General features: G+C 40.4%; 2 long non-coding RNA genes across 3 annotated transcripts in view; one reads left to right on the forward strand and one right to left on the reverse strand.

Moving 5' to 3' along the window:
• The window catches only part of LOC123385608, a 99,161-nt gene that overhangs the window by 303 nt on the left and 72,605 nt on the right, over positions 1-26,253 (reverse strand). Inside the window, exons 2-3 of the long non-coding RNA XR_006598484.1 lie at positions 6,718-6,882; positions 1,063-1,138 (exon numbers count right to left, since the gene is read on the reverse strand). This is a non-coding gene — a long non-coding RNA (uncharacterized LOC123385608). The remainder of the gene's footprint in view (positions 1-1,062; positions 1,139-6,717; positions 6,883-26,253) is intronic.
• On the forward strand, positions 12-6,718 carry LOC123385610. Of its 2 annotated transcripts, XR_006598490.1 has the most exons (5): positions 12-61; positions 1,076-1,163; positions 3,101-3,237; positions 3,570-3,722; positions 5,308-6,718. It is a non-coding gene; the product is annotated as an uncharacterized LOC123385610 (long non-coding RNA). The 2 variants fall into 2 exon arrangements; XR_006598489.1 differs by lacking the exon at positions 3,570-3,722.

The raw sequence follows: 26,253 nt of genomic DNA on the forward strand, positions 1-26,253 counted from the left end.
CCCTCATAGGCTGCCCCTCTGTTGTCCTTGTCATTGGAACATCATTTGGCACTCCTGGGAAGTGAGTAGTGTTGTTCTCTATGTCTATTTTTAAAAACTTTGTCACTTAATGTTGTTTTTAGGCTCTATTAATATTGCTCTAGGGATCAAGTTTATTGCTTCTAACTCCTGCCCATTGTCCATGGAACACATATATCTTCTTTTTCTTACCTATCCCCCTCATTGTGGGCACCCGGATGGCTGCCCAATCTCTATGATGACAAACAAAATACGACCATAATGAACACGTTCTTCGTGATGCTTACCAGGCTGAGAATTTCTCTGAGGTATTTCCCCAGGAGTGATATTGTTGACAGAGCTTAAGCTCACTTATTTCATCAAATACAGGTGGACTGCTTTCTAGAACTGCTGTACTGATTTTATTTTTAAAACACAATTTTTGAGAGGGAGACCACACATATGTGAGAGTAGGGGAGGGGCCAAGAGAGAAGGACTGAGACAACCTCATCCCAAGTCAGACACTTAACCGACGGAGCCACCCAGGCACCCCTGCTTTACCGATTTTTAACTTCGAGGAGCTGTTGACCTGAGTCCTTATCTCACCAACACTTGGTAATACCCGGTTTTCAAAACCTGGCCATTCTCATGAAATCAAGTGGTCTCTATACTGTGTTTTACTCCCATTGGGGACATGAACAAAGAATCCCAGTTTCCTTTTCGAACCTTATGTTGTGGGGCTAATGTCTTTTCTTACATAGTCTCGTTCTCCGTGGAGACCGTAAAGCCTTTGGTTCACTAATGTTTTTAGGTTTAAATGGCTGCTCCACGCCAGGTGTAAACAAGGTAACGGTGCGGTCTAATAATGGGAAGTGCGGACCAGGGTGGTGCTGGTGACGTGTGTGTAATTCACAAAAAGGGCACTGAGCTCTCAATATTCACCGTTTCTTCTTTTCCCCTTTTGACTTGATCCCTTTGCTTTTTGTATTTTCCTTAACACCGATTTAAAGAAATATCCATGTTACTGGATGTACACATTCACCCTACTAATGTTTTCATTTTTACCTGATTTTTTAAGGGCTTACTGAGCTTTGCCACAAGCAGAGTCCACAGCTTCATTCCTCAGGGAGAGCTGGAGCTACTGTGTAAGAGGAAGCAGAGAAAAGGTAAGTCGTGGCACAATTCTCACACAATTGGCTTTAAAGGGAACACAGTTCTGTACCATTAATGGAAACAATGTGCCTAGATCCTAGTCATTTACTTCTTACAGACAGGTAAGTGCTCAGATATAAAAAGCCCGATCAGTGGGTGCCTGGGTGGCTCAGTGGGTTAAGCCCTGATTTTGGCTCAGGTCATGATCTCAGGGTTCGTGGGTTTGAAGCCCGTGTTGGGCTCTGTGCTGACAGTGCGGACCCTGCTTGGGATTCTCCCTGTCTCGAAATAAATAAACTTACAAAGAAATAAAAGCATAATCAGCATGATGGCTCCCCAGTAAGAACTTCAAATTTTCATTAGCATCTTTCCACGCCATTTGAGGGGAGAAGGCCCCAGCATGTTCTCCAGGAAAAGGTTTGATGTGGAGTCAGAGAACTTGATGATACGGCCAAATTGTACACATATGTTTATGTACGGTCAACTCTGTTTTTTTCTGGTTTTATGTACATACCATGGGCTTTTAACTGGGTTAATAAATATGCCTGGCTTTCTTTTGTGCTCTCTGCCTTTTATGCTACTGTTTAGACAGTTGACTTTCCAGCTGTTTGTCTCCCAGAAGCAGGGCAGAGGCCTGAGGGTGGGTCAAGAAAAGAGAGTTCAGCATTCTGGTAGGTCAGTGACCAATATGTCGGCAGGTATGATTTTTTTTTTAGGACTGTGCCCTGCAAGAACCCCAGCTGGGGATAATCAGGAGTTTGTAGAAGAATTCTTTTAAAAATGTGAAACTGTCCTGGTAGAATGAAATTTGATCTCTGGATGTTGACAGAGCTACTTGACCTTGAGAAATAGGTTCATTATATTGAAAGTATTGTCTCCATCTCTTGCTACTTAAAACTCTATCTTGTTACGATTGACGCCAACATCCGTTTCCCGGTGGCCTCTCTTTTGGGCATTCCAGAACTCCAGGGAGGAGAGCTTCATTGTAGGACAGAGGGGGACTCTTGGTCCTCATAAATGCACACCAAAGAGCCATGCGAAGGATGCTCAAAGGGATCTGCATGCCAGGATTTGGAATCTCACCTGTGCTGAGGGAGTCTGTCACACGGACTCACGTGGGAGGTGACCTGCTACTTTCCTATTGCTCAATGATAGTTTTCCACTAATAGATAGCCCCTTTTGGCCATTATGGTAACATGGAAGGGGATGGCAAAATCTAGCAAGAGAAGAACTATTCTTTCAGGCAGGTAAGAAACATCATCAATTATGGATCATATCTTACTGGGTTAAGTACATTGTTTGGATAGTCTCAGGAAACCTCATTTCAATTAATAGGGCTTTAAGATTAGTGTGAAGAAGTTACTTTTTAAATGAAAATCTTCATGGCCTGCTAATTTTCGACAGTAACACCCACTTCTTTCTTACCCGTCCTGGTTGTTCTTGTAATTTATCATTGTGCCTATCACACGGTGGGAGAAAATAGGTCTCAAGCTTCAGCAAGTACCTATTTAAAGTTCTGCTCATTAATAAGCACTTCTAGGAAGCAAAAAATAACCCGAAGAAGCAAAAAGGATCATCTGTATAGAATCTTAGGTCCATTTTTAGATCGTCAGTGAATTTATTTTCACACTGACTATAAAAGAAAAAAAGATGTTTCTTTCTGTTGGTAAATGAGAATTGCTTGGGGGTCTGAATGAAGGAGACAGGGCTTGGCTTATGTTGCCTGAGGGGACACGAACTCAGGGTAACGGGCAGGCTTCCTCCTGTGCTCTGCCCTGCCTCCATCTTGCTATGTTTCGGGAAATGTAGCAATTCCATTTTTCCTTTAATATGAATGTGTTGATCGGGCATTTCCTTGAGGGGAGGACAAGACAGGAAGCCTAGAGTGAACCATAGAGCGTAACTGACACGACCTCCTGCGCCCACTTGTTTCTTCTGCTTCTTGCCCAAGGTTTGCACGGTGGTGGCCGAAATGGACTCAAGTCCTGGATTCCGGTGTGGATTCCCATCTAATCCGTTCCATCTTCTACAAGATGAGAAGCATCATCACCTCCCAGTGTGAGTCAATCCAGCCCAACGTGATGGAAGGTAATAGTACTCCTATTAGTTAAGTCCACAAAAATATCCCTCTTACAGTCATTCCCAAGGGAAAATGTAGTATGTTCAGCCCAATACTATGGAACATTCCTTATTGTTGAGGCTGTGTGACAAGCCAGCCCTGCGCCCCCTTAGTGGAGCTCTGATGTATCTGCTTTGGTGTCTGACAGGGTAGAGAACTTGGTGGTTATGGCTACACTGTGGTAAGACACAGTTCCTGGCCCACATGAACCTGGGTGTGCTATTAGCTACAGACAGATAAGACAACACATTCTTTCATTTGAAACAAACTGAAATGGAGAAAAATTCTGATGAAATTCTAGGCACAAAGGAGGAAGCTGGTCTTTTCTCCATCTCGCGGGAATTTCTAAAGTGTATCCAGAATTCAGGGGACCTGAAGTCCAGCTGACTTTGAGCTGGGGTTGTGAACATACGGTGTGCTTCCAGAAAGGCAGTAGTATCTTCTTAATAGAAAGGTTTGTTTACTTTTCTAAGCATTTCATTAATAGTGCGGTAACTCGTACTGTGGATTTGGGAAAATCATTCTTATGACTATTTGATATAACTAGAAGTGGTTAGCAGGAATTAGGTTTCCTAAAATACTGATTTTCCTGCAGTTAATGAAACATTTATATGCTAACACCTGCATCAAATTAAAGGCTGGCATGTCTTTGTCTATCCAGTGTGGTCCCAGACCACCACCTGGGAGCTTGTTAGAAATGCTGATTTACAGGCCCTCCCCAATCCTACTGGTCAGAATCCATATATTTTTTAAAGGTTTATTTTATTTCTGAGGGGGGGGGGTGGGTACAAGACCTCTTCTGACAGCAGGAAGCCCAACGCGGGGCTTGAACTCAAGAACAGCGAGATTATGACCTGAGCCGAAGTTGGATACTCAACCAACTGAGCCACCCAGGCATCCTAGAATCCAGATTTTAACAAGATGTCTGATGGTGATCTGTCCACTGAAGTGCAAGAACACTGGCCCAGTAGACTTCACCCTCAGTTTGAAAAAGAGATGGAGAAGGCAAGAATTACTTTGGTGCTCTTGTCACAGAGGAATAATGAGAATCAGCAAAGCAGCTTAACTAGCGACTTGCTCATCTGGGTAGACCAGCACTAGCCAAAAGAAATAATGAGAGCTACATGTGTAGTGGAAAATTTACACTCAGCACATTAAACCGGGAAGAGGAAAGGATAAAATTAATAATACATCCAAAATGTTAGCATCTCAGAAGGTAATCAACATGAAAAAAAAACTGAGGTACTAGAGTACCTCATGGTTTTTCATGATAAACCTTATGTGCGTATTACAGTCACAGCAGTTTGTACTAGCCTGATGTCAAGCGCTCAGCAGCCATATGTGGCCAGTGGCTACCATATTGACAGTGAGGATGTATCGTATCCATCGTAGTGCAGAGGGTACTGAATTGCCTAGTAAAGGGGACAGAATCAGGCTTCCCAGCCTGCATGCTGGAGATGAACACATGGATAAAATGACAACTAGACATAAAGCATCAGAAGCATAGAATGTTCTGTCAATTGACAGCTACCATTATTCAAAGGAAGGTAATGGGAAGTTACAGGATATATGTATATACACACATTATATCTATATCTAAATCTATACCTGTAACTATATCTATATCTATATATCTACAAACACTTTTCCTGAACACTTGGAGAGTAATTCATAGACCCAAGCAGCTGTGTCCCTGAATATATTAGGAGGTATTTCCTGAAAACATTTTCTCACCTAATTTTCACTTCAGGATTCAGTCACATTCAGTTATTATGCTCCTATGGCTTTCTGAAACCTAGAAAATTTTCTCAGGCTTTTCTTTGGAAAAGAGTGAGTGAAAGGAGCTTGACATTTTCTAGAGAGAGAACAGTTACATTTTGAGATATACCCCCTACCTTGGTGTGTCCTCATGATTACCTTTGGGTTATCTATTTGGGAAGGTAAGCCAAATAATTGGTAATGAAGGTACCAGTAAATAGTGGGACTCCAGTACCACCACAAGGACTGACGGGATCTTCCTGTCCTTGGATCTCTTACAGGTGTTTCCATTGCCTGGACTTAAGAAGAGGAAAAGCGAGGCAATGCAAGTAAGTTAGTCCTGAGCAGTCAGCCTCCTGGACCAGAGAGAACAGAACAATAGCACATAGACTGGATGTTGGTGGGATGCAGGAAAACAGGAAAGCACTACCAACCACGGAAAGAAAGCAGGGTGAGCTCTCCAAGCCCAGGGAGCAGAATTTGCCAAAGCACTGCGGTATCAAAGGACAAAAAGTATTGAGGAGCATTGTGGACTGTATGTAGTCAGTGAGGCTAAGAAGCCAGACGGCTGAGCCCATTTTGTTAAGCATTAGGTATCAAACTAAGGACTTGGAAATTGATGCCATGGACAAACATTTTTGAGGGGAGTTACACGATCCAATTCATGTTTGAGAAAATAGCTATTAGTGGCAAGGGAGGAGAAATGCAAAAGCAGTGGAAGTCAGGGGTTTAGTGCAACAGTTGAGGGCAGATGTAGAGAAACGGAGACAAAGGAGGCATTTGGGACACTTAAAACTTAGAGGGAAGGGTCTAAGATGCTTGAGGTTTAATTAATAATTAGTATTATTGATAATGGCAGCTGACAGACAGTGGGTCCCTACTCTCTGACACTAGATTAGAGACCTCATCAATCTCCAGAAGCAGGTGTTATTATCACCGTGGTAATTATAAGAAACGAAAATGTTTCAGTGGATGATAATACCATGAATCCACGTCGAATGTCTGAAGTTGCCAGTGTGGCACAGAATGGATCTTCACCAGTACGCCATTAGAAAAGGGGAGAGGGAGGCTTTGGAGACGGATGCGGACGGGTGCTGGGCACTTGGGACACATCACATTGTTGATGAAACAGCTGCAATCATAGTATATGTGACACTGACTAGGATAAATCCTGAATAGGAACAAATACTACCGTGTGTTAAGCAATGTTAAAGGAAATGTCAGAGATGTTAAATGGAAAGAAGAATACTGTATGTAGCCATATTTGGTGTTGGTATAATTGGCCTATCCGAATTTCCTCTCATGATAATTCTGACTTTCCAGCTGGCCCAGATTTGTCAAGGACACACAGTTTATTACCTTGAAAATAGGATTTCTGGTTCAACATGGTTACAAGATCCTGAACTCACCTCCTCCCAAGGACATGAACCTACAACCACCTAAGGAATAGTTTGCTCTAAAAAAGACCTAAACACTAGCTAAGTAGCCCCTACACGTGAGGCAAAGAAGAAAAAAACCCACATGGAAGTAGGTAGGAGACCCTGAGACTACTTGGCTGTGGGAGCCACTATCAGAAGGAAATTCAGCATCCACAGCTTTTTCCTGAGGAGCTCAGGGTTTTAAATTGCCCATCAAGCACCCCAACTCTTGAGACTAGCACCCAACTTTAAAAACCACTGGGGTTTGGGTACCTGGGTGGCTCAGTTGGTTAAGTGTCCGTCTTCGGCTCAGGTCACCAATGCCCGGTTCCTGACATGGAGCCTTGTGTTGGGTTCTGTGCTCAGAGCCTGGAGCCTTCTTCAGATTCTCCCTCTCTCTGCTCCTCCCGTGTTTGCACTCTATCAATCTCAATTTCTCTAAAAAATAAAGATTAAAAAAAAAACTGATGAAGCTTACATCCGCTAAGTCCCTAAGGCTACAGAAGTAGTTCTTCAAGGGCTCCGGGGCCAGCATTCACCTGCCCCAGGACCTGTGAGGAAAGAGGCTCATGTGCTTATTTTAAAGCACCATTTTCATGCTCTATGGCTGCTTTGATTCTGTAGCACCAGGATCTACCCCCGGGAGAACTTTTACATGCATCTGGTACCCCATTTTTTTATGTCTGGTGCCTTAATTTTTTGTGGCTCCCAGCCAGGAGGTACCCAGCTCTGCTGGACGGGGGTTTCCTAAGTCCCACAGGACTAAAATAATCAAAGGAAGTTCTTGGCCGGCTATAACCCGTAGGGTACTGCATCAAGAGACTGAAACACACCCTTTTCATGTGAAAGAGTCCGATTTATCATGCAGCTTTGGCCTGAGGGTCAGGTTTGGCGCACATCTATGGATCTACACAGGCATTCTCAGGTACCACAGGCCAGTGGATACCAGCTATGCACCGTCCCTTAGCCGGGCTCTGGCTTATGGGTATCTCCCAGAAAACTTCTCGACTCGTCTGGTGCCTCAATTTTTGCAAATTCCACCCAAGGGACACCTCTAGGTGACTAGCAGGGCTTATGCCCCAGAAGACTGTATATAGTTGCATAATTTGGAAGCTGACACTCAGGCAGCAGCTTTTAATCAGCCCCAGGCCAGGAGCTGAGATCCTCCACCTGCACGTAATGACAGGCTGTGGCACATCCTCAACTCCTGATAGTGACTAAAAATAAAATGAGCTGTTTGGAAAATCCCAACGGTTTGAGAGACCATAAAGAACTAGAGAAAGATGAGGTTCATCTCCTACCGGAGGCCACTCCTTCAACAGTGGGACAAGCGGCTGTTAAATAGGAGTCACTGAGCTGAAGAACACCAAACTGAAATGAAGATGATCCTAGAGGGATGCCATGCAGATTAAATGAAGCAGAAGAAAAAGTCAGTGAACTAAAAGACAAGGCAGTGGAATGCCCCCAATCAGAACGGCCAAAAGGAAAAGAAAAAACAACAAATAAAAGTAAAAACAGCTTAAGGAACTGAAGGAACAACGCAAGCATACCCACACTCAACATTCCCATTACAGGACTCCCAGGATGAGGAGCGAAAAAGAAGGAGGCAGAAGACTTATCTGAAAAAAGAATGTCTGAAAACACCCCAACTTCAGGAAGGAAAAGGACATCTGATCCAGGAAGCCCAGAGAGTTTCAAATAAGATGAACCCGAAGATAAGGAGGGAATCTTAAAAGTGCCAATAGAAAAATCTTGCTAAGATCTGTGAACCCACAAAAGACTCTCAGATCTTTGCAGGCCAGAAATGAGTGGCAGGATATCTTACAAGTGCTAAATAAAAAATCTTTCAACCAAGAACACTGTTATCAGACAAAGGTGTCATCAGAATTGAAGGACAGAGAGAGTTACCAGATGCTAGGAGTTAGGCAGATGCTAAAGGCCTTCATTACCACTAAACAAACCTATAAGACATGTTAAAAGGACTTCTACAAGCTTGAAAGAAATGGCACTAATTAGTAACAACGAGACATATTAAAGCATAAATCATACTATTAAAGGGAAAGAGATAACAAAGGTGGTGGATCATGTATATCATTTTAAAAATCACTTACAAGCAAGTATCAACATTAGAGGACAAAAGTTGAAAAAATACAGTATGTGGATGGGCGAGAGCAAAATTTTAAGAGTTTAAGAATGCAATGAAACTTCAGTCATTATCAGCTTAAAATAGATTGCACTTACAATGAGGCTTACATAAAACTTACAATTAAGTATACTGTCGTCCCTTGAACAACATGGGTTGCAAATACACAGATGAATTCATATATGTGTTAATCAACTATGTTAATATTGGTAGCATGTCCAGTCAGCAATTGGCTGTGAGTAGTTAAGGTCTGGGGGAGTCAAAAGCATGGGGTGGGGATCAGTGCCTTTAACCTCTGCCTTGTTGAAGAGTCAATAGCAGATAACCAAAAAAAGGCAAGATAAAGGAATCGATGAACACCACTGCAGAGAAAGTCATGAAATCACAAAGGAAGAGAACATGAGGAAAAGAAACAGAGAAATACCAGAATTGTCAGAAAACCATCAACAAAATGGCGGTCAGTATATATCTATCCTATGTAAGTGTTAAAATACTAATCCTTCCAATCAAAAGACAGAGAGTGATTTGATATAAAGAACAAGACCCACCTCCATTCTGACTACATGAGACTCCCTTCGGGTGTAAGGACACACACAGACTCAAGGAGAACGGATAGAACAAGACATTCCATGCAAATGGAAAGTAAAAGGAACATGGAGTAGCTCTATTTTTCAGACAAAAAACCAAAATATTTATCCAGTTCTCTCAATAACTCTATGAGGCAATACTATACCCATTTTACACATAAGGAAACAAAAGCACAAATTTAAGCAACCAGTGAATCAGTGACATTCAAAACTTCATATGTTTCTATAGCTATATGTAAACAAAAATGAAGAAATGAGAAAATATTTTTAAAGTGAGAAAAAAGGACAATGTAATAGAAGACAAAGGACATTCATAATGATAAAGGGGTCAGTCCAACAAGAGAAAATATTTATAGACCCAACATAGAAGCAGCTAAATATGTAAAGCAAATATTAACCAAGAAGACAGAGATAGACAATAAAATGTGTGACTTAAATACCCCTCCCTAACCGATGGATAGATCATCCAGATAGAAAATCAATAGTGTTTGCCTTAATTGACAACATATACAGAACTTTTCATCTGAAAGCAATAAAAAACACATTCTTCTCAAATGCACATATAGCAATCTCCAAGATAGATCTTAGACCACAAAACAAGTCTTAATAAACTTAAAAAAGGTTGAGAACATATCTTGATCTTCCACCATGATATGAAACTAAAAACCAATGATAAGAAAAAAACCTGGGAAATTCACAAATATGGAGATATTAAACATCATGCTACTAAACAATGAATGAAGATATCAAACAAGAAATTAAAAGATATCATACACAAATGAAAACAACATATCAAAACATAAGGCATGCAGAAAAGCAGTTCCAAGAGGGAAGTTCATGGCAAGAAATGCCTACATCAAGAAACAAAAATCTCAACCTAAATGTATACCTCAAGGAACTAGAAAAATAACAAATGAAGTTCAAAGTTAGTAGAAATAAATAGAGACTAAAAAGAAAATAGAAAAGATCGATGAAACTAAGAGCTGGTTCTTTGAAAAGAAATCTTTAGCTAGACTCATTAAGAAAAAGAAGTCACACATAAATAAAATGAAAACTGAAAAATGACACATTACAACTAATACCAAAGAAATATAAAAGACTCCAAGGGGCTGCTAGGAAAAATATACACCCCAAATTGGACAACCTAGAAGAAACGAATTTCTAGACCCATCCAACCTACCACCACCGAGTCATGAAAAAAAAAAAAAAAACCCTAAGCACACCAATTAATAGAAATTAAATTTATTCAGTAATCAAAAACATCCCAACACACCAAACTACAGGGCTGGGGTATCTTCACTGGTGAATCCTAACAAAGATTCAAAGATTATTGATACAAATCCTCCTCAAACTCTTCTAAAAAACAGAATGGGGGAACTGATTTTCTGAACCGATTTTACAAAACCAGTTTTATCCTGGTACTAAACCAGACAAGGACATCAAAAGCCAAGAACACACAGGCTAATATCCCTCATGAACAAAGATACAGAAATACTGAATAAAATGAACAGTGCTTTGCAAAGATCATGCACTGTGATCAAATGGGATTTATTCCAGTGATGCAAGGATGGTTCAACATCCATAAATCAACCCAAATGATACAGAAGAAGAAATGTACCTCAAAGTAATAGAGGCCATATGTGATGAATCCACAGCTAACATTACACTTAATGGCAAAAGCTGAAATCTTGTTTTCCAAGATCAGGAATAAGACGAGGATGGTTTCTTGCCACTTTTATTCAACACAGTAATTGGGATCCTAGCCAGAACAATTAGGCAACAAATGAAAGACATCCAAATTGGAAAGGAGTACAACTGTCACTATATATCTGCACTGTTAGAACTAACAAAGTTGGTCAAGCTACAAGATACAAAAAGAGAAATGAATAAGCCAATCCCATTTACAATTTCATCAACAAGAATGAAATACCTAAGAATAAATTTAACCAAGGGGGTGAAAGATTTGTACTCCTGAAAACTGTAAGAACTTGATAAAGAAACCAATACATGGAAAGATATGTAGTACTCCTGGATTGTAACAAAAATTATTAAAATGTCCATCCCCCACACAGCAATCTACAGATTCACTACAATTACTGTCAAAATTCTAATGTATAACTGAAAACTATAGAAAGCTTATGAGAAAAAATTGAAGACAAAAAAATGGAAAAATATTCCAGGTTCCTGGATAGGAAGAACAAATATTGTTAACATGTCAATACTACCCAAAGCAATCTACATATGCAATGCAATTCCTATTAAAATAACACCAGCATTCTTCACAGAGCTAGAACAAACAATCCTAAAATTTGTATGGAACCAGAAAAGACCCTCAAAAGCCAAAGCAATCTTGAAAAAGAAAACCAAAGCAGGAGGCATCACAATCCCAGACTTCAAGCTATACTACAAAGCTGTAATCATCAAGACAATATGGTGCTGGCACAAGAACAGACACTCAGATAAGTGGAACAGAATAGAGAACCCAGAAATGGACCCACCAACATATGGCCAACTAATATTTGACAAAGCAGGAATGAATATCCAATGGAATAAAGATAGTCTCTTTAGCAGGTGGTGCTGGGAAAACTGGACAGCAACATTCAGAAGAATGAACCTGGACCACTTTCTTATACCATACACAAAAATAAACTCAAAAGGGATGAAAGACCTCAATGTAAGACAGGAAGCCATCAAAATCCTTGAGGAGAAAGCAGGCAAAAACCTCTTTGATCTTGGTCGCAGCAACTTCTTAACACGTCTCTGGAGGCAGGGGAAACAAAAGCAAACATGAACTATTGGGACCTCATCAAAATAAAAAGCTTCTGCACAGTGAAAGAAACAATCAGAAAAACTAAAAGGCAACCAACAGAATGGGAGAAGATATCTGCAAATGACGTTAGTATCCACAATCTATAAAGAATTTATCAAACTCAATGCTCAAAAAATGAATAATCCAGTGAAGAAATGAGCAAAAGACATGAATAGACACTTCTCCAAAGAAGACATCCAGATGGCCAACCGGCACATGAAAAAATGCTCACCATCACTCATCATCAGGGAAATACAAATCAAAATCACAATGAGATACCACCTCACACCTGTCAGAATGGCTAACATTACAACTCAGGCAACAACAGATGTTGGTGAGAATGCAGAGAAAGCATCTCTTTTGCACTGCTGGTGGGAATGCAAGCTGGTGCAACCACTCTGGAAAACAGTATGGAGGTTTCTCAAAAAAGTAAAAATAGAACTACCCTATGGCCCAGCACTTGCACTACTAGGTATTTATCCAAGGGACACAGGGATGGTGTTTTGAAGGGGCACATGCACCCCCATGTTGATAGCAGCACTATCAACAATAGCCAAAGTATGGAAAGAGCCCAAATGTCCATCGATGGATGAGTGGATAAAGAAGATGTGTATGTATATACATACATATATATATATATATATATATATATATATATATATACACACACACACACACACACACATATATATACATACGTATATATACATACACACACACAGAATGGAGTATTACATTCAAAAAGAATGAAATCTTGCCATGTGCAATTACGTGGATGGAACTAGAGGAGATTATGCTAAGTGAAATTAGTCAGGAAAGACAAATATCATATGACTTCACTCATATGAGGACTTAAAAACACAGAACAGATGAACATAAGGGAAGGGAAGCAAAAATAATATAAAAACAGGGAGGGGGACAAAACAGAAGAGACTCTTAAATATGGAAAACAAACAGAGGGTTGCTGGAGGGGTTGTGGGAGGGGGGATGGGCTAAATGGGGAAGGGGCACTAAGGAGTCTACTCCTGAAATCACTGTTGCACTACATGCTAAATTAATTGGGATGTAAATTGAAAACATAAAATTAAAAAAATATTTCCATAAAAAATTCTAACGTATATTTCACAGAAACAGGGAAAACCCTTCTCCACTTTGTATGGAAGTAACAAAGACCCCCAATACCAAAGCAGTGTGGAGAAAACAAACCTTGAGGCATCACAGTCCCTGATTTTAATCTTTATTACAAAGCTGTATTAATCAAAACAGTATAGTATTGGCATAAAAGCAGACACATAGATCAATGTAAAGAGATCCCAGAAGTAAACCCATACTTATCTGGTTAATTAGGATCAAGAAGTAAAAAATACACAATGGGGAAGGGACCATCTCTTCAAGAAGGGGTATTGGGCAAACTCATTTAAGACCACTCTCTCAAATCATATACAAAATTAACTCAAAGTGAGTGAAAGACCTGAATTTAAGACCTAAAGTCATAAAACTCTTAGAAGAAAACATAGGCAGTAAACTGTTTGACAATGGTCTTGGTGATGATTTTTTGCATTTGACACCAAAAGCAAAGGCAACACAAAAACACACAAAGGATATGAATGGACATACTGTGAAGATACAGATGGCCAAAAGATCTAAGAAAAGACGCTCAGCATCACTAATTACCAGGAAAATGCAAATCAAAACCACAATGAGGTATCACCTCATACCTGTTAGAATGACTATTACCAAAAAGAAATAACAAGTGTTGGCAAGACGTGAAGAAAAGTGAGCAACGTGCACTGTTGGTTGGAGCGTAAATTGTTGTAGCCTCCAGGAGAACAGTATGGCAGTTCCTCGAAAACTTAAAATTAGAGCCACCATTGTCCAGTAATTCCACTTTTGTGTATGTATCCACAGAAAATGAAAATACTAATTTGAAAAGATAGAGGCACCCTTATGTTTCCTGCAGCATCATTTACACTAGCCAAGATACGGAAACAGACTAAGTATCCACGATGGATGTATGCATAAAGAAAATGTACACACACACACACACACACACACACACACACACACACACAGGAGTAGTATTCAGCCATGAAAACAGAGAAATCTTCCTATTTGTGATAACATAGATGGACCATTGATGGTATTACGCTAAGTGATAGAAGTCAGAGGAAGACAGACACCGTATGATCTCACTGACGTGGGAAATCTAAAAATCCCAACAAATACCAAGCTCACAGATACAGAGATCAGGGTGGATAGTGGATGGGCAAAATAGGTACAGGGTCGAAGGTTCAAACTCCCAGTTGTAAAATAAATGAAGTCATGGGGATGTAATGTACAACACGGTGACTATAGTTAATAACACTGTATTGTATATCTGAAAGTTGCTAAGAGGGTAGATCTTAAATGTTCCTGTCACATGGGGAAAAAATGTGTAACTACAAATGGTGATGCGTGTTAACCAGATTTCTTGTGGGGATCATTTCTCAATATACTCAAATATTGAATCGTGTTGTACAGGACAAAAACTCTGACTTATTAATGAAGTTATAGCTTGCCTTGAATGAAGCATACCAGGTTTGTTCTTGACTCTCCCATTATTTTGTTATGTAAACTTTCATCAACCACTTAACTTGTGCCTGGGAATAAGTGCTTTTTGCAATCCTAAACAGAGAACACTATTTTCCCATTGGAAAAGGAGTTCAGCAAAATATTTAAATCTTTGAACTACACGGGACAGATTTTTAAAATGTTAGTTTTATATAGTTAAGATTATAGATAGATCTTGATCAAAATCCAAAGGTCTCTTACATTAAATAGATCCCTACATTATTGTTTCTTAATAGCCTGAAACAGTTGTATTATACACTTTTCATTTTGAGGAACCAAATGGAAGATATTTTGCATGTGGACTAGGAACCATTTAAGGAAATATGGAAACCACTAATCTAATGTAATGCTTTCTATTACTTTGGAAACATTTATTTCATCCCTTGGTTACTGGCAGTTCCATTATGGTTTAGAGACAACAGTGGAAGATTTTATGGTTTATGCTTCATTGGAAGAAAAAATAGTCTTCAGATATCTGACCTCAGATGATTGTGAATCCACTGAAAATGCACTACATATTTTTAGCGATGATACGTCTTTTAACCACAAGAAAGTGTACAAGACCATTGATCCTGGGCGTTTTCTTTTAGGATCTATGGTATCTCTTTGTGATTTTTAATATATACTGTATATGGTTATATTGTATATTATATCTCTTATTAACTCTAGTGCCATCACTAATGTTTTAATATATAACCGTATGTGCCTCAAGGGAGCAGTTTGTGTGTTTTACTGGGAAAGAGCACACAAAAAAATCCTCCCTCCTGTTCCCTTCCATTATAAATTAATATCCACTACCAGGGGACCTCTTATGATATAAAATTGTCATCCTGTGAGTGGTATGGATGAAATTACCAGGGAGGGAGGGAGGCTGAACAGCGGCCAGAGTATGAATAAGACGGCACCTAGTCTGCTCCACGTGGGATCCCTGGCATCTTCTAGTAATTTATGATAAATAATTTACATCGCTAATGTCAAGGTTTAATAATCTGCATTATATTTTCAGTCACCGTCTTCTCGTCACGTGAGCGCCTTTTCTGTACTGCAAAGGACTGTCCCATGGAGTCATTTTCCCAGCCCCAGAGTATTCCGCAAATGCTGCAAGAGAAGGTGTTAGCCTGCAAGGGCACCTGGAAGATCAGTGCTTTTAAGTGACATCGGTGCCCGCACTGCTTTTCAGTTCGGCAGCAAAGGAGTTACAGGAGAAGCAGGCTGATCCCTAATGACAGTCCTGTGTATTGTAGTGTGATGGTTGCCTGGCAACTCTACCTATAGAAACGCAATATTGAACTTGTATCTGGATTAATCCCCTCTTGTCAAGTTCTGTAGGTCTTTAATATATTAAGCTCCAAAAACACTTAAGAGCAAAAAAGGTTTGCTCGTTTGATGATGCTCTGCAAGTGCAGAAGGCTGCTGGCGGTCCACAAATAAGGGGTAGGCGGTGGTCTGAACAGGTCTGGAAAGTATGTGACTCTCTTCTTCAATGAGTTGGAGCCTCACCTGACTTACATCCCTTACTTGTACCTCTTCCAAGGACAGATCTCTGCACGACAAGAACACTTAGTGACGGTCATTAACGGGTTAGCTTCCGCACTGGATATGGGCTGGGGTAAAATGTGAGGAAGACCAGACCCCCGATCTTTTCATCGGGGCTGCAGAGCGGGTCAGCTAGCATCCGTGGAGGGGGATAGTCTCACCTGTCAGCTCAGGGCACACAGCCAGCTTTCCACTGACGTCTGTCCTCTTTGAGAGATAACAGCCCATGGTGGACTATGCCCAAAGCCCAGGCCACTGCTTGGGGCTCCCATCTAAGCTGCCCTCGCTCACCCATTCTCAGGAGGGTGCCACAGAGGAGCTTCCCACCATGGCTTTGTGGTCCCTTGAGCTTCATCTCTCTCTGTTTCATGCCTCAGCTTTACTTTCAGAGTCTTTCCAGCTTTGGACTTCAGTACAACTCACCTTCACCCCATCCTTGATCCTCCCCTCTATTTAAATCAGGTCCACACAGAAAAGCTGTGAGGTAAGATTGGCTAAAAGCCTGGTTTACTAATGAGAAAACTTTCCTTAGGAATAGGGAAGTATCTCAAAATTCTAGAAATGGACAGGGTCACGAGGCGAAATATATTAACTTGTGTTTTTCATGCACAGGTTAAGAACCTATACTGCTAATGATATGAAGGACACTTATCATTCATTTCAGCTGGTCCAGAGGGTGATCTCTGGTCATTAATCTTCTACAGAGACATTATTTTAGTTGGCCGAGGCAGTCGAAAAGTAGTCCCCGCTTTGATCTTTGTTATAATCAGATGAACGAAAAGCCTTTTTAGCGGCCACTGAAACACTCGTGACTTCCACCAGTTGATTTTATCCTAAATCAGTACATCTGGCCACAAGGAACAAAGGGGTGAGGGAACAGAGCTGAGGTAAAATTATCCATCTCCCCTACCTCTGTCACTTGCTGAGACAGCACAACATTCTCTGACACAGCTCATCAAGAAAGGGCACATTCATTAGATGTGTTCCTGAACCCACTGGCATTCAGTAGGGGAAGGTGTAGGAGCGTATAATGGAATAAAGGCACCTGACAGGAATGAGACCTTATACGATTGTCAGAGAAGCTAGGGAAGTAAGGATGAAGGAGAGAGAAAGGAAGGACCAGAGAACGTCACCAGGGCCTTTCCAGAAGCACTGGGGCAGGTGGACAAGTCAGAGCTTGCAGGGGAATTTGAGAAGCAGGCATGTCCAGCTTCCCAGTAGGGAGAGGAAGCACCATAAGGGGAAGGTGAGGAAGAGCCGAAGGAAAGCTACCATCTGTGGTGCCAACTGCTTGTGGGGTATTCAGCCAAACGTGTGGTGGGGAGCCTGGGGCTGCTATGGGTCAGCAGTACTGCCACTCATGAAGAAGGGCTGGACACAAAGCTGAGGACAATGAGGACAAGCTAGTTCCATTCACCACAGGCAGCAGCAGAGAGTAATGGCTGCCGCTTCATTTGTGTCTCTCCAACTCCTAACAATTCTTAGCCAGGGATCATGCAGGGAAAAGGATTCAGAGACAGAGAGATGTGAAGTTGCTTGCTTTTAAGACAGCGGCCATCCAAGAGGAAGAGGATGACAAAGTTCTGGAAGATTAAACATTAATAGCAAGAGAAAATAAAAATGAGGTTTTTACAAATGCCACGTTTATAGGATGTAAACCCTCAATGGAACAGCTCTGGGAGTGAAGGGTTCTGGGAGGGGAGGGGGAAATGAGAAAGGCTGGCGGAGTGGGAGGGACACAATACGATGAACACTGCCTTCATGGTCAGTCAGTCTTGGAAATCAAGGGAGCATAGGTGACTTCAGGAGTTCAAGTAACCAAACCATTTAATTCTGCAGAAGGAAAGAAACAAAAAACAAAACCAAACCTTAAGGACTAAAATCAGAGTAACTCAGGAAAGAATAGTAGCTCACAGATTACACAATGAGAAAATGAAGGACACAGGAATAGAATACCTATTGGAATCTTCACAGAAATTTGTAACAACAACTATGCCTGAAAGTGGCCATTTCTTGTGGTAGGAATAATCTTTTTCCAAAAGGTGTCTTTAAATGATTCATGTGTCAGGTTCTGGGTTAACACACAGAATTAAACTGTAATTCTGAATCAGCATACAGTTTTTTTGGACTGGAACATAATTCGCATCATAATCCTTATTTCAAAAAATCCTGTAATTTCAATTGCCAATTCTGGAAAATAAATAAGCTCCAGAAATGACCAAGGAGAATAAAATAGGTCAAGGGTTACAAGGAAATCCAAGGCCATGATGTGGGTCATGCTTTGAGAGTAACTGTTCCTTTCTTTCAATTGTATTTCCTTTAGAACCCTCATAACTCTTGTCTTGAATTTCTCCCCTCATTTCAATTTTCTGTTCCTTGTGTAAAGCTTGGATCATTTCCACAATAGATCATTCCATTGACTAGTATTCTCTATCAGCAGACAGGACAAATGCTCTACTTTTCTTTAGCATAGCTCAATTTGGTTTGTAGTTTAAATCCACATGCAGCCTAGTGTTATGGGCTGAACTGTGTGCCCCATCCGATTTGCATGTTTAAGTCCTGGCCCCCAGTCCCTCAGCATATGACTGACAGTATTGGAGACAGGGACTTTAAAAAGGCAATTACATTATAATGAGGTCATTAGAGTCTACTCTAATCCAGTATGATTATAAGAAGAGATTAGGTGTCTTATAAGGTGTCCTTATAAGAAGAGATTAGGACACAGACACGTACATGACAGCCCTCTATAAGCTAAGAAGAGAGGTCTCCGAGGAAACCAATCTTTTGGACACCTTGATCTTGGATTTCTATCCTTCAGAAATAGGAGAAAATATACGTTGGTGGTTTAAACCACCTGTTAGGGCAGCCCTAGAAAAGTAATACAACTATTTTCAAACTGGAAGCAATGATTATACTAAAATTCCTTAGAATCCCTCCATTCTATCATTTGACGTAAAACAAATGGATGCAAGGCTAAAGGTTCTATCACATTTGTCCTCAAAATAAAAACACCACCACAGAGAGGATATGGTGATAGCTGAACTCCATTCGGGAGCTGAGATCACTATCAGAATCAGGGTGGTTTAATAAAGCTTAGAGCCAAAGTTGTGTGTTTTAAAACTCCTCCCTCGGCCACTTAATTCTATTTGTGCCATAAACGATTGCAACTAGTTTCTTCGCTTACCAAATATGAGTAAGAATCATCTGATAGGGTGCCAGTTCCAGGCGGTAAGATGGGAAGATCCTGAACTTACCTTCCCCCATGGGAAACTGGGGGGATAACTCCCTGCCAAAGTAGCCGGCCAACAATGGGTGAATACAATGGGTGAATGCGAAAACCCACACTGAGGCAGGTAGGAGACACTAACATAATCGTATCATAAACCCTACCCGTGGCCTGCAATCCACAGTTGGGAGGGAGGTCAAAACCCCGAGCTTCTACTTGAGGAGCAAAGGGGGTGAATCCTACATTGGGCGCCATAACTTTTAAGACTTGCATCCGAGAAGTGATCCCCTGAAACAAACACTGAACCTTGATTGTTAGAGGGCTTTTGTCTTGGAGACCCATGAGAGTGCAGCAAACTGAGAAGCAACTCTTCTTTTTTTTTTAATTTTTTTTTCTAATATTTACCTATTTTTGACAGAGAGAGAGAGCATGAGCAGGGGAGGGGCAGAGACAGAGGGAGACACAGAATCCGAAGCAGGCTCCAGGCTCGGAGCTGTTAGCACAGAGCCCGACGTGGGGCTCGAACTCGTCAACTACAAGGCATGACCTGAGCCGAAGTCAGACACTCAACCGACTGAGCCACTCAGGTGCCCTGAGAAGCAGTTCTTAAAGGACTCATGCAGGGACTCACTGGCCTGAGAGCACAGCACAGAGGTAGCAGACCAAAAAATGCCCACTTTTTGCGACAGAGGCTTATTTGCTTATCTTACAGCATTCACCTAAGGGGCAGGCATCTGCTTACCACCTATCTAGAGGCCTCCAGAAATAGGCTCTGGGGATAGAGGCCAGTGGCCACCCTATTTACACTGTCCCTCTGCCTCACTCTGGGTCACCAGTATTTCCCTGAAAGGTGCTTCCTTGTCGGGCACCCTGAATTTTGCAGCTCCAGCCCAGGGAACACTGACAGGTGTCCCCTGCACAGCTGGCCAATGGGTCTGATGCTCAAGAGCCCGCCAGGATGGTAACAAATGGAGAAAGAGTTAAGTGGCTACCATTCCCATCACACAGCAAGAGGCAGCAAACTGAAATGCTGTCTTTCCTTGAAAGAGATCTTATTTGCTGTGGCCAGCAAGGCTGGCTTCTAAATAAACCCACATCTGAAGGCATACTATACTCCTCTTCAGTGACCCTAGAGGGTAGGCATCATCTTCCTGTCCTTTGTCCACCGTGCTCCAGAGTTCCAGTGTCTCCCAATGGTGGGGGGGGGGGTCACCCAGGCCTGATAGCCTGGCTTTTATGTCTGGTGCTCCAGTTGTTGTGACTGCTGCCCAGGGAAATGGCCCCTAGTCAGCTGGCTCTAGAGCTCAGCAGGGCTTACAGTCACGGGTCTCCTGGGAACATAACAAACAAAGTTCAGGGTTGGCCACCGCCTCCAGGGCAGGGCACCAATAACAGATTAAAACACACTCCCAGTCTTTCTGTGGAAGAGGCCTAACTGCTTCTTCTGGAGCTTTGGCCTAAGGAGCAGGACTCTGGTTTGGAACTTATCCAGGAGCCTACTGAGATGCTCTCTGGGGATGGAGGCCAGTGAACGCCATCTTGATGTCACCGTCTGTTTTGCTTTAGGTCCCTAGCTAGAGACATATTGGCACCCCAATATGTGCACCTGCCATTTGGGGATACTTTTAGATTGCCAGATTCTAATGGCCAGTGGGGGTTACGCCTGCAGTTCCACAAGACTATATATATTTAAATTCTTTAAAAGCTGCTGTTGAGGGTGTAGTTTTCAATCAGGTGTTAACTGAGATCCTCCCCTTTGGGACACTGATAAGTTGTGGCACACCTTCAACTACTGAGGGCCATGAAAAATAAAATTGGCTCCTTGGACAATCCCAAAGGTTTGAGAGACAACCAAGAGCTAGGGCAGGGTTGAACAATGAGGTTCATTTCCTACATGAGGCCACTATCTCAAGACTATGAGTAGTGGCTCTTTTCTAGTACATCAAAACAACGAACGTCGAACCCAATGAAGTCACGGGACTATGTTTCAAATGAAAGAACAAAGTAAAACCTCAGAAAAAAATCTTAAGGAAATAAAGACAAGCCATTTACCTGATGAAGAGTTCAAAATATTGTTCCTTAAAATAACGTTCCTAGAGTAGCTTGCTGAACTTGGGTTAAGGGTAGATAATTGAAAACCGAGAATTTCAAACATGAAACAGAAAATATAAGAAACCACCAGAGACAAGTCAATGAGCTGAAGAATAAAATAACTGAACTGAAAAATACACCAGCGGGCTTTAACAGTAGACTAGATGAAGCAGAACAGATCAGTGAACTCAAAGAAAGGGCAGTCGAAGTCACCCAATTAGGGCAGCAGAAAGAAAACAAAACAAAAAAGATGAAGACAGCGTAAGCATCAGCAGTCACATAATAAAGGTCACAGATGGAGAAGAGAAAGAGAAAGGAGCAGGAAACTTATTTGAAGAAATAATGGCTGACAACTTCCTTAACCTCGAGAAGGAAAAGACATCCAGATCCAAGAAGTCCAGAGAGTTTCAAATAACATGGACACTTAGAGACCCACATCAAGACACAAGATAAATAAAGTCTACAAAAGTAAAGACAAGGAGAGACTCTTAAAAGCAGCAAGGGAAAATTTACTTGTAATGTGTAGGGGAACCCCCAGAAAACTACTAGCAGACTTTTGGCAGAAACTTTGCAGGAGAGGAGGGAATGTGGTATATTCAAAGTGCTAAAAGAAAAGAAATTTTCACCAAGAATATTCTACCTGGCAAATCTGTCATTCAGAATTAAAGGAGAGATACTGAATTTTCCAGACAAGCAAAAACTAAAGCTATACACCTACAAGAACTGTTAAGGAGACTTCTTTAAGCTGAAATGAAAGGGTGTCAATGAATAAAGGGAAAACATATGAGAGGATACATCACATGGGTACAGCTAATTTTTATAAATATTATATAAAAATATATTTTAAAAAACATATTAAAGTTGAGAATAATCTAATAGTGTAACAGTGATGAGCTCATCACTTCTAAAACTAGGACAAAGGTTAAAAGACGGAAGTAGTAAAATAACCACAACTATATTAATTTTGACAAGGGATACACAAGATAAGATGTAAATGGTGATGTCAAAACATAAATTACTGGGTGTAAAGAAGCAGCACTTTAGAATGAGTTCAAAATCAGTTGTTAACATACAATAGACTATATAAATACAAGTTGTTTTATGTCAGTCTCATGGTAATGACAAAAAAAAAATGAGTAGATACACAAAATAAAGAGAGAAATATCTAAACATACCACCGAAGAAAACCAGTGAATCACAAAGGAATAGGGCAAGAAGAAAGGAATAGAATAACTACAAGCCACCCAGAAAATAATGAACAAAATGGCAGTAAGTACACACCTATCATACTTCAAGGCAAATGGACTACTTTTTCTATCCAAAGAGTGGATAGATTTTTAAAAGCCATCTATATGCTGCCTACAAAAGACTCATTTCTAAAGAAAGACTGAAAGTCAAAGGATGGTTAAAGATATTATATACAAAAGGAACACAAAGAAACTTAGCTACACTTGGACAAAAGAGACTTTAGGAATATAAGAGACAAAAACTGTGAAAGACAAAAATCTCTATTTCATAACGGCAAAGGGGACAATCAAAAAAGAAAATACAATACTTGTAATATTTATGCCTCTAGCATAAATAGGATGCTAGATTTAGGAGCAACTAAATATATAAAACAAGTATTAACAGACCTATAGGAAGAAACAGATAGGAATAACAACATAGTAGAGAATTTTAATACCTTACCTTCACCACTGAAAACACATCTAGACAGAAAAAGAGTATGGAAACACTTGCCTTAAATGAAACATTAGACTAAGTGGACTTAAGACATATAGACAAAACATTCCATCCCTAAATAACAGAATAAGAATTTCTCTCAAAAGCACAGGAAAAGTCCCCAGAACAGTTATGTTAGGCCACAAAACAAGTGTCAATAAATTTAAGAATAATGAACCCATGGCAAGGATCTTTTCCAAACACAATGATATGAGACTAAAATCAAATTACAAGAAGAAAACTGGTAAAATCTCAAGTAGGTTGAGCAAAACAACATGCTACTGAAAAATGAATGGATCAAAATCAGCAATTAAAAGAGAAATAAAAAAATAACTTGACACCAATGAGATACACATATACCAAAACACAAAATGAAACGCAGCAAAAGCGGAAGAGGGAAGTTCATAGCAATAAATGCTTTAAATTCTTTAAGACACGAATAATCTCAATCTAACTTACACCTCAAGGAACTAGAAAAAAAAGAACAAACATAACCCAAAGTTAGTAGGAGGAAGAAAATAACAAAGATCACAACAGAAATAAATGAAAGAGACACGGGTGCCTGGGTGGCTCAGTTGGTTAAATGTCCGACTTCAGCTCAGGTCATGATCTCGTGATTCATGAGTTCAAGCCCTGCTTCAAGCTCTGTGCTGACAGCTCAGAGCCTGGAGCCTGCTTCAGATTCTGTGTTTCCCTCTCTCTCTGCTCCTCCCCCATTCAGGCTCTGTCTCTCTGTCTCTGAAAAATAAATAAAAGTTTTTAAAAAATTAAAAAAAAAGAAATGTGTAGGATCAGATAATAAATTCTACCAAAATTCTTCCAAATTCTTCCAAAAAAAAAATTCTTCCAAAAAAAAAATGAAGGGGCAATCCGAAATTCATTTTATGAGGCCAGCATTACCCTGACCAAAACCAGACAAGAACACAAGAAAGAAAATTATAAGGCAATATCCCCAATGAACATAGATGCAAAACTCCTCAATAACATATTAGCAGAGTTTAACAACATTAAAAGGATCACAAACCACAATTCAATGGGATTTAATCCAGGGATGCAAGGATGATAAACATCTGCAAATCAATCTGTGGGATACAACAAAATGAAGGGTTAAAATTATATGATCATCACAATGTATGCAGAAGAAACATTTGACAGAATTCAACTTCCATTCCTGATAAAAATTTGCAAAAAAATGGATACAGAAGGAAGGTACCACAACATAATCAGGATGATATATGACAAACACACAGCTAATATCATACTCAACGGTGAAAACTTTTCTTCTAAGATTAGAAACAAGACAAGGATGCCCCCTCTGACCACTCCTACTCAACGTAGTACTAGAAGTCCTAGCCAGAACAATCAGGCAAGAAAAAAAAAGAAAAAAAAATGTATCCAAATCAGAAAAAGAAGGGAAACGGTTTTCAGATGGCATGATATAGAAAACCCTAAGGACCCCACCAAAAAACCATTACAACTAATAAATGAGTTAGTAAAGTTGCAGGATACAAAACCAACATACAAAAATCCGTTGTGTTTCCATACACTAGCAATGAACTTTCAGAAAAAGAAATAAAGAAAACAATCCCATTTTCACAGGTATCAAAAACAATAAAATACCTGGGAATAAATTTAACCAAACAAGTGCAAGATCTGTACACTCAAAACTACAAAACACTGGGGCGCCTGGATGGCGCAGTCGGTTAAGCGTCCGACTTCAGCCAGGTCACGATCTCGCGGTCCGTGAGTTCGAGCCCCGTGTCAGGCTCTGGGCTGATGGCTCAGAGCCTGGAGCCTGTTTCCGATTCTGTCTCCCTCTCTCTCTGCCCCTCCCCCGTTCATGCTCTGTCTCTCTGTCCCAAAAATAAATAAACGTTGAAAAAAAAAATTAAAAAAAAAAACAAAACAAAACTAGAAAACACTGATTAAAGAAACCGAAGAAAAGAGAACCAAACGGGAAGATATCTCATGTTCATGGGCTGGAAAAAATTAATATTCTTAAATGTCCATACTACAGAAAACCATCTATAGCATTAATGCAATCCCTATGGAAATTCCATGGCAACTCTTAGGGAACTGGAAAAAAATACTACCAGAATTTGTAGAGAAGCACAAACCCCCAAAGAGCCAAAGCAACCCCAAGAAAGTAAAACATGGCTGGAGGCATTATACTTCCTGATTTCAAACTCTATTACAAAGATGTTTTAATATTACGGTACTAGCGTTATGAATAGACACATAAGCCAGTGGATCAGTACTGAGAGTCAAGATATAAACTCTCACATATGGTCAACTCATATTCAACAAAGGAGCCCAGACAATGAAGGAGAAAAGAAAATCTCTGCAATAAATGGTGCTGGGAGAACCATTTGACTGGGAGAACCATTGACACTTCTCACAAATATTGAGATTCAAAAAGAATGAAATGTAAAATCTCAAACTATAAAATTCCTAGAAGAAAACAGGGAAAAACGTTTTGGACATTGCTCTTGGTGATGAGTTTTTGGATTTGACACCGAAAGCAAAGGCAACAAAAGCAAAATAAACAAGTGGGACAACATCAAACTAAAAAAGAATTGTTTACAATAAACGAAACCATCAACAAAATGAAAAGGCAGCCTACTGAATGGGAGAAAATATGTGGAAACTGTATACCTCAAAAGGGATTAATATCCACAATATATAAAGAACACATGTAATTCAACAGCAAAGAATCTCAAAGAATCCATTAAAAAAAACTGAGGGTAGTTGGGGGGGGTGTAAAGTGGGTGATGGGCATTGAGGAGGGCACCTATTGGGATAAGCATTGGGTATTGTATGGAAACCAATTTGACAATACATTTCATATTTAAAAAAATAACAGGCAGAGGATCTGAATAGACATTTTGCCCAAAATGACAGAGAGGTGTTGAACATGGACAGGAAAAGATGATCAACATCACTAATCATCAAGAAATCACAAATAAAAACGGCCATGAGATATCATCTCATACCCCTTAGAAAGACTGTTACCGAAATGACAAGAAATACGAGAATGATATGGAGAAAAGGGAATCGTGTGCACTGCTGGCTGGAGTATAAAAAG

This window comes from Felis catus, chromosome A1 (genome assembly GCF_018350175.1).
Source record: "Felis catus isolate Fca126 chromosome A1, F.catus_Fca126_mat1.0, whole genome shotgun sequence".
NCBI classification, from domain to species: Eukaryota; Metazoa; Chordata; class Mammalia; order Carnivora; family Felidae; genus Felis; species Felis catus.